General features: G+C 38.2%; 1 long non-coding RNA gene across 1 annotated transcript in view; it reads left to right on the plus strand.

Moving 5' to 3' along the window:
- Nucleotides 1-7,681, plus strand: part of LOC148125789 (uncharacterized) — an 83,915-nt gene extending 76,234 nt beyond the window's left edge. The window contains exons 2-3 of the long non-coding RNA XR_015743693.1: nt 7,121-7,200; nt 7,534-7,681. This is a non-coding gene — a long non-coding RNA (uncharacterized LOC148125789). The remainder of the gene's footprint in view (nt 1-7,120; nt 7,201-7,533) is intronic.
- The last annotated feature ends 1,453 nt before the right edge of the window (nt 7,682-9,134 follow it).

Below are 9,134 nucleotides of genomic sequence, written 5' to 3' on the forward strand. Positions count from 1 at the left end.
AGTCATTTGATTGGTATGGCTAACAAACACAATAAGCAAATAAATGAATAAGCAATAAATAAATAAAAATGACCCCCTTTAGACCGCATTTGGTTGTAAAAATGTTATCCTCTCCACCCATTTGTTGAAGTTCATAGAGGAAGAATATAAGAGCATGCTGGATGAGGTCAAAGGCTTATCTAGCCCAGCATTGTGCATCAGATGGCATTTAATCAAATGCATTCAGGAGGCTCACAAACATGGTGGGAAGGTCACAGTCCTATCAACTGTTCCTTATGGTATGTTGCTTGGGATTCTGTAGGAGGCAAGAAACTATTTACATTCTGGTGAGAGACAAGTGACCTAGGATGGTCTATGGAGATTCTCAGTCCTCTAGGTCATGGTTGTCCCAAATGGGCTTTATCAAGAGGCAACTGGACTTTCCCAAAGAAAATCCAGTGGCCTCTTGAAAAAGCACCCTTTGGGGTTTCCTAGGATGGGCTCCAGCACATGTCTGAAAGCTCGAAAATCTAAACCCTTGGTCCTGGTGGACTGACCCAGATTGGGTCTACTTTTATCTTAAAACTGTCAAAATTGATAGCCATATCTAAGAGAAGGCATTTATTATGCACTAAGAGTTTATCAACAGATACGCCCTTTTTGATGCACCTTCCCAAATATTAGGACTAAGGATTGTTTTCTACTGTGTGAGAACTTCCTTCACCAGGGATGGGCAACTAAGGGCCCCTTGACTACCTGTGGACTTCAACTGCCAGTATTCCTGAGCCAACCATGTTGCCCTTCCCTGTCATAAGTCTTTCTGCACATTTTATATAAAGTTCTTTTTTTTTTCAAGTTTGTCTGAGGTTTGTAGCTGGTTGTTTCTTCATTAATTCATTTATTTTGAAAAAAAAATAGGGAATATCAATCACGTTCTAATATATTTAGCTTATCATGGCAATTTAAGTCAGGCAAGGTCTGTTAAAGTTAAAAATTTTACTTTGGCACTAAACATAACACCAAGAGATATGATCATGAGTTTTATTAAATGGCTGGTACTGGCTGATCTTTATTTTATTTTCTATGCACAGATCCAAATATGTGAGTGTAATTATGTGAACCTTGGTTTCAATTTTATTTTCTTAATTTATAATATTTTTAAATGATACCAACAACAATATCACACTTGCATCAGGAAAAAAAATACAAAAATCAAAGAAGATTCAAAGATTGTGTTGGCATTAATAGTTGCATAACACTAATCATTATATCAGTTTCTTATTCTTATTTTTTAGATTGGGCTTCTCTAAACTTGCAAAATGAACAGCTGAAGGTCTATTTGCACTCGAAACAAAATAAAGGGAGTGCAGGTAGTTCTCATTTACTGACCACAATTGTGATCTGAAACTCAGTATCTAAGCAAAGTAATCACTAAGTGGCTTATGATCTTTTTTTCAACTTTTCCTTTCTTTATAATTCTGTGAAGGTTAAAACAAACAAGCAGAAGACTGGCAGAATGCATCCATGGACACCAACTAGCAGTCAGAAGACAGCCAGGGGTGAAATTTGGCACTTTGCCAAACTGGCCATAATGTTAGCTACAGGCTTTCTGGAACCCGAACAAACCTGTAGCAGCCCACGCCTGGTAGCTACAATACACATTAAAAAGTTGGGGATTAAATGAGATACTTACAAATATTATCCTAACTTGTTACCTCAGTCTCTTCGGCCCTAACTCTGTGGAGTTTGACTATGGAATTTTCTCTGTAAATGAAAACTGACTGAAATGAAAAGGACCTCAAATAAGATGGCATGTTAGTAAAGCTTCGGCATTGAATGTTCACAATATTTTTGTTTTAATAATTAACAGTTGGGTCTGTCATTGTATCAGGCAGTTTGAGCCTAGTTACAGTTTACTTTGATAAAACCTGCATTGTTATATGGTATTTATATGGTGGGATTAACTGTTTTTAGACCAGGCTAACCTCTAGCTTTTAACCTTCAAAGACAGCAAAAATCAGGTAAAAAAAAAAACACCCTAAGCCATGAGCTGCAAACTATCTTTGCTATTTCACCTCAGCTGACACTTGTAACCCTCACATGAGCTCCCACAACCTGTCATTGACCCTCTGGCCTAGCCACTCAAACCTACTCAAATAACAGGTGTAAATGAAACAAGAAACTATCTGAAGAGAACAGGCAGATTTTCCTGTAAAAAAAAAAAAGATGGAGAAAGAAGTGGTGAAGAGTCACGAGTCCTTAACCAAAAGATGCAGAAAAATGAAGCTGAGTCTCAAAGAGTGAGATAGTTTCATTAAATTGGAATATCTGTTTTCCAAATGCTTGGTACTCAGCGTGGGAACGAGGGGAAGCATCAGCATTCCAGTTAGATAATAGTGCAAAGGATCATGTGCTTCAGACTTGGGAGGAGGGAAGAAAAGTACAGTTTCATAACACATTGGACTGTGTAATTGCCTCTTTTGAAGTTTCTAATCACTTTTCTGTAAGATCAAGTGAAACTGACAAGCAAGACGATTGGAAGACTGACTGTACAATGAGGGCACTTGGGACTCCAACTAGTTTACGTGGTAATTGTTAATTATTTTGAGACTTCTTCTCAAACATAAAACAGATCAGACAAGTTGCCAATTTTTTTTTAAATCCCTGCCAAATAAAAGATGTGGCCATTATTACTGATCCTAGATGAATCATTTGCCTGTGAAGGTGTTATCAAAATACAAGGTCTCCCCTTCAAATATATTTTAAACAATGTTAGCACATTTTCACATGTCACCATTTGACAGTTCCACCATACTTGCTAGTCAGCCACCAGGGAAATTTACATGCATTTGAATTCATCCTGCCAAGCACAGTCATCCCAGACTGACAGCCTATTTAACTGGGTGATAAGTTAATCTGTATAACATTTGATAGATTTCTGTCTTTTACTCAGGCCATACTTTGTGAAAATGATGCAACAAAATTGGCAAATGTGTCGTGTCTCAACTTTTAACCTCAATGAGAATTTTTTTAAAAAAAAAATCGTTTGAGTTGTTATGCATTAATCCAAACTAAATATGGAAGTTAAGCATGACTATTTAAGCTTAAGGAGTAGAATTACATTTCATATTTCTATCATTCCCTCACTGATTGCGAATCATAAAATCAGTAGAGAGATTTTGTCCAAACAGGGGGAAAGAACACCAAATTATTAGTATTGATCTGACTAAAAGTGCCTTTCAAGTTGAAATATGATTACTTGTTAGGAAATTATCTGAGCCACAGTGGTGCAGTGATAAGAGTACAATACTGCAGGCTACTTCTGCTGACTGCCGGCTGACTGCAATTTGGCAGCTCAAATCTCACCAAGCTCAAGGTTGACTCAGCCTTCCATCCTTCCAAGGTGGGTAAAATGAAGACCCAAATTGTTGGGGGCAATAGGCTGACTCTGTAAACTGCTTAGAGAGGGCTGTAAAGCACTGTGATGCATTATATAAGTCTAAGTGCTATTGCTACTTGAAAAGGAGCAGGTATTTCCACACTAAGCCTCAAATAGCATTGTGTTATCCTATTGATCCCAATTCTTTCTGTTTCATTGCAGTCATTAGCATTAGGATGTCAACTTCTGAATTTAATTGCCTGCCCTTCTTCACCAAGAAATACTGATTTGGTTTTCTGACAGTGACACACCTGAAAATTGTGGCATGAACCACTAAGCAAGTTTTACACAGTTTAAAGAATAGCCAAAATTCTCCCATAACCTGTAAACAAACAAACAAAACAACATAAATCCCAGTTTGATTCACATGCATCTGGAAAGACATTCAGAGGGACAGACAAAAGACAAACAGACAAATAGACAAACAGACAGACAGACAGACAGACAGACAATTTTTTCTCCCAAACTGTAAAGATGTGCCCACAAACTCAAACAGAAATGTTGTTGAAGGAATGTTTTAATCATTATACAAGTCCTACAGCTGGTACTTGTAAGCAAAATCAAAATCTAGCAAGAATATTTGATTTTAAATATCTGCTTAGTTTGATTTTGAGTTTGAGTCTTTAAAGGTATTTTTGCATCACTAGGAGAGGCTTCATAAAGATTCCCCTTTAGTCAATCGCTAAAGCCTCAGTGGGATGTTCTGTATTCCAAACATTTTCAATTTTCTAATGCATAGCATGTTGTTTTTAGGACATATATATTCTCCACAAGAAGTCAAGTCAACAGGCAAAATAGAACAAAGCTCCTGCATTCCTGGGGACTTGTCTGAGATCAATCACATATGGTATTTAAGATAATTTATTCATAATCATAAAAGACATACCAGAAAATAATATTTACAGCTTGGTATTTGTAGCTTGGATTACATAGGTAATAACTGGTGCAAATGACACCATCTATTGAAAGTGTTTTTTCTACAAATTTGACTACAAATTTGAATTCAACCATGGCATTATCATATATTGGCAACATATTTTTTTTCTGCCATGTCCTCGTAATGGTCATTTTCAGCTCAGCAAAGAAACAGCCTTTAGTTCTCCTTAGATGTGCCAATATCAACATATTATTTCCCCTTAGTTTGATGCCAACAAACAACACCTTCAAGTTGCTGTTTGCAGTTTATGAAGCTTTGGAGGAGTGGTGATGGTGATAATGACAAAGACTGGGAACAGAGAAAATAGACACAGAATATGGATCAGAAGTAGCGATAACAAATAGCAACGGCACTCTCAGTATATACTGCTTATACAGTATATAACGTATCTATATTGTTTCTTAGTGCTTTACAGCACTCTCTAAGTAGTTTACAGAATCAGTATATCGCCCATTCCAACAATCTGAGTTTGTCATTTTACTGACCTCGGAAGGATGGCAGGCTGAGTCAAGCTTGCGCTATATCCGGACCGAACTTCTGACAGTGAACAGAGTCAGCCTGAAATACTGCATTGTCAGCTCTGTGCCACCACAGCTCACGCTGGTATACATGGCCAAGCTGGCACTTGCTGCTTTTTCAAAATGATAGTACAGGTTACAATGTCAATTCTGCAAGCTTCTCCCAATTTGTATAGGCAATATCATTAGTCACATGCCAGCAGGGGGCGAGTTTGGGTTGCAATGCTATGGTGCTGATTTTCTCATTCTTTCATTGTCACAGCCATTTGGCCAGTGATTTTGAAGCTATGTTGATGTTAAGAGTGGTTATTGTGATGTACAGGTTACATTATCATTGTGAGAGGATAGAAACTAGGAGATCAGTGAAATAATACATTTCTGTAACTGCAGGTAGTCTTCAACTTATGATAGGTTAAGTACTTATAACTTGGTTCTAAAGTTTTGACTGCTGCTTGCCACCTCCCCCCACCCCCCCGCCCATGGCCACATAATCATATTTTGGGTGCTTGGCAACTGGCACATATTTACCATCATTTGCAATGTGACCTGACATCACAAAACTGCAATTTCCTTTTTTTTTTATGCAAAAAAACCCCTACCATTTAGTTCTGGTTTGCGGCAAAAATTTCTCATAGCAAATGATGGGTTTCCTTAACAACTGAAGAGTTCCCTTAACAACCGCCACAAAAAAGCTTGTAAAATTGTGCCCAGCAACATTTATTTTATTTATTTTAATTTATTTATTTTGTCAAGCATGCGTTAGATAACAGATATAAGTATAAACATGATTACTAATACATGAAATGGATACAAATAAAAGGAAACATTCAGACAGGGATGGAAGGTACGCTGGGCGCTTATGCACACCCCTTACAGACCTCTTAGGAATGGGGTGAGGTCAACAGTAGACACTCTAAGGTTAAAGTTTTGAGGATTTGGGGAAGAAACCACAGAATCAGGTAGTGCATTCCAGATATTGACCACTCTGTTGATGAAGATGTATTTCCTGCAATCAAGTTTAGTGCGGTTTACCTTAAGTTTGTATCTATTGTGTGATCATGTATTGTTGTGGTTGAAGCTGAAGTAGTCACTTCACTGAAGTAGGATATTGCAATAGATAACTTTATGTACTATGCTTAGGTCAGATCAAAGGCGGCATAGTTCGAAGTTGTCTAAGCCTAAAATTTCAAGTCTGTATTCTGTTGGTATTCTGTTGTAAGTAGAGGAGTGAAAGACTCTTCTCGTAAGATATCTCTGGATTCTCTCAATTGTATTAACGTCCGATATGCAGTGCGGGTTCCAGACAGATGAGCTGTATTCAAGAATTGGTCTAGCAAACGTTTTGTATGCTCTAGTTAGTAGTACAATATTACCGGTGAAAAAGCTATACAGAATTAAATTAACAACTCTTAATACCTTTTTGACAATGTTGTTACAGTGGGCTCTGGCAGTTAGATCATTAGAGATGAGTACTCCAAGATCCTTGACAGAGTGAGGGTCTTCTTCAAGGTCATGTCTGTCCAGCTTGTATTTTATCTTCTGATTTGCCAATATGTAAGACAGAGCATTTGTTGGTTGAGATTTGAAGTTGCCACTTGTTTGACCATTCTGACACATAGTCAAGGTCTTTTTGAAGGGTAGCAGCATTATCGGTGGTGTTGAATAGTTTTACATCATCAGCGAATAAAACACAATTGCTTTTAATATGATCACAAATGTCATTTATGTAAAGTATAAAGAGAGCTGGTCCTAGGACATTGCCTTGGGGGACACTGCTGTTGATAGATACAGGATTTGATAGGGTGCTCCCTATTTTGACCATTTGTTGCCTGTTGATATGAATGCAGCTATCCAATTATGCAGGCACCCGGAGATGCCATAAGAACTAAAGTTTTAGAAGTAGTTTGTCGTGTACAACTGAATCAAAGGCTTTACAGAAGCCTTTGCATTTATTGCTTTGCCCTGATTGAGTTGTGAATGATAAATGTAATGGGCAGTGTCCATTATGGTTGTAAGTCAAGGATTACCTATACCACTGAGGAAGGAGGGATGGACAGAGCTTGCCATTGTCCATGCTCCACGGTTGCCACAATAAGTCAAAACTCTGTTCAGTTATAATACCAGCTCAAAGTTCCATTAAACACGATCGTAGCTTAATAGAGGCATTTCCCTGTCTTAAGACAAATGTATGGTGGGCCCAACAGTGTTCTTGCATTCTGCCAAATCTCATTTCTTCTCTTCATGCAGTGCACACCTGTGGCTTGTTGACAATACCAAAATGAGAACAACTGAACACCCTACGACTCTCATGATGGATCGGCACAGAGGTACTTATCACAGGTGTTACTGTAATTTTGATATATTAGGAAAATTCACAACGTTCAGTAGCCTCTAATCCTCATCTCTGTTTATGGGTTGTTGTGTGGCATACATTAATACAAGTACTTTTCTTCCCCCCCTTTTTAAAATACCCTCCTAAGAAAGATTATGAACATTTATTTTCCTCTACCTTGTTTCTTGTTTTTTAATGTTATTAACATTTTGTATAATGAAAACTACAATAACCATTCTAATTTTCATTGTTTAAAAAATTATCGAATGTATAAAAAGGAGAAGGAAAAGCTCAGCAGCTGTGTTGCAATCTCTTTTTTTTTTTAAAGGAAAGGAAAAAGATGATGAAGAAAAGAAGAAGAAGAAGAAGAAGAATGGAAATTGTGCCAATTTGAAAATGACTGTGAATCCATTGGTAGTCTTGTCTGAAAGCTGAGCTGATTTATTTCTGGCTTCACTTTACTAAAAAAAAACCACTATAAAACATGTATTTAAAATGCTGTGCCTTCATGGTTTTTGTGTTCTCTCTTGCAAACGTTTTTACTTGTCTCCAGCAGTTTGCTGGTTAAAAGAAACATAATTATTATGCATACTGAGACATACATACATACATACCAGTGGTGGGATTCAACCAAATTTACTACCAGTTCGGTGGGCATGGCTTGGTGGGCGTGGCAGAGGGAGGATACCGCAAAATCCCCATTCCATCCCCACCCTACCAACCTGCTTTCCAGCTCCATTCTCCTGTGCAGGACAACAAAAGAAGACCCAGCTGATCAGCTGGGACTCGGGAGGCAGAGAATAGATGGGGGTTTGGCCGGTTCTCCAAACTACTCAAAATTTCCTCTACCAGTTCTCCAGAACTGGTCAGAACCTGCTAAATTCCACTTCTTATACATACATACATACATACATACATACATACATACATACATACTGAGACAAATGCATGTAACATTTTGAATTCCAAGCACTTTTTCTCTAAAATGCAGTACTGATTTTTAACCATGTTATTGTACTGTAGGTACTACTGATGAGTCAATACGAAATGCTTGTATGTACCTTTGTTCATCTTTTGGCCATATTGTTTAAATTATTAAAAAGGACTAATTGTTTTAAATATTGATTTTTTTTCTTTTTTGAGAATCAAATGCAAATACGGCTAGTCTCTCGAATTACAACCATAATTGAGCCCAGAATTTATGTTGCTAAGTGAGACATTTGTTAAGTATGTTTTGCCCCATTTTATGACCTTTCTGGACACAGTTGTTTAGTGAATCAGCACAGTTGTTAAGTTATTGCTGCGGTTGTTAAGTGAATCTGGCTTCCCCATTGACTTTGCTTGTCAGAAGGTCACAAAAAGTGATCACATGATCCGGAGACATTGCAGCCATCACAAATTTGAGCCAGTTGCCAAACATGTCAGTTTTGATCACATGACCCCTGAGGATGCCACAGCAGGCGTAAATGTGCAAAACAATCTTAAGGCATAAGGGGGTGCTCTTTGAGCTTGCTTGTTTTCTTGCAAATGTTTCCCAAACTAGGTAACATCATCAGTGCTAGTAAGGAATGGAGTTTGCTTTCAGTTTATAACCTGGTGGCTTGCCATGTCAGACTCGGTGGGGCAAAGATTCTTTGGTTAGGCTGTTTACTGTTGGCTTCTTTGGCAGTTTCTTGATTGTAATATTGTTGCTCTGATGCAGTGGTGGTATTCAGCCAGTTCACACTGATCGAGCAAGAATTTGGCGTGGGTCACCAAACCCGTAGTAAGTTCTGCCTGGCCATGCACCCGACGCAGTCGCCCTTCTGTCCAATGCTTGCTGCCTGCCTGACGCTTGCCTGAGGTATTTCTTTTTTTCCTTCCTGACAATCAGCTGTACATAGATCAGCTGTGCCGGGATTCCACTTGCTGAGGCCCAGGAAGGCAAAA

Source organism: Pseudonaja textilis, chromosome 4 (genome assembly GCF_049901715.1).
Source record: "Pseudonaja textilis isolate UNSWEBS1 chromosome 4, rPseTex1.2, whole genome shotgun sequence".
NCBI classification, from domain to species: Eukaryota; Metazoa; Chordata; class Lepidosauria; order Squamata; family Elapidae; genus Pseudonaja; species Pseudonaja textilis.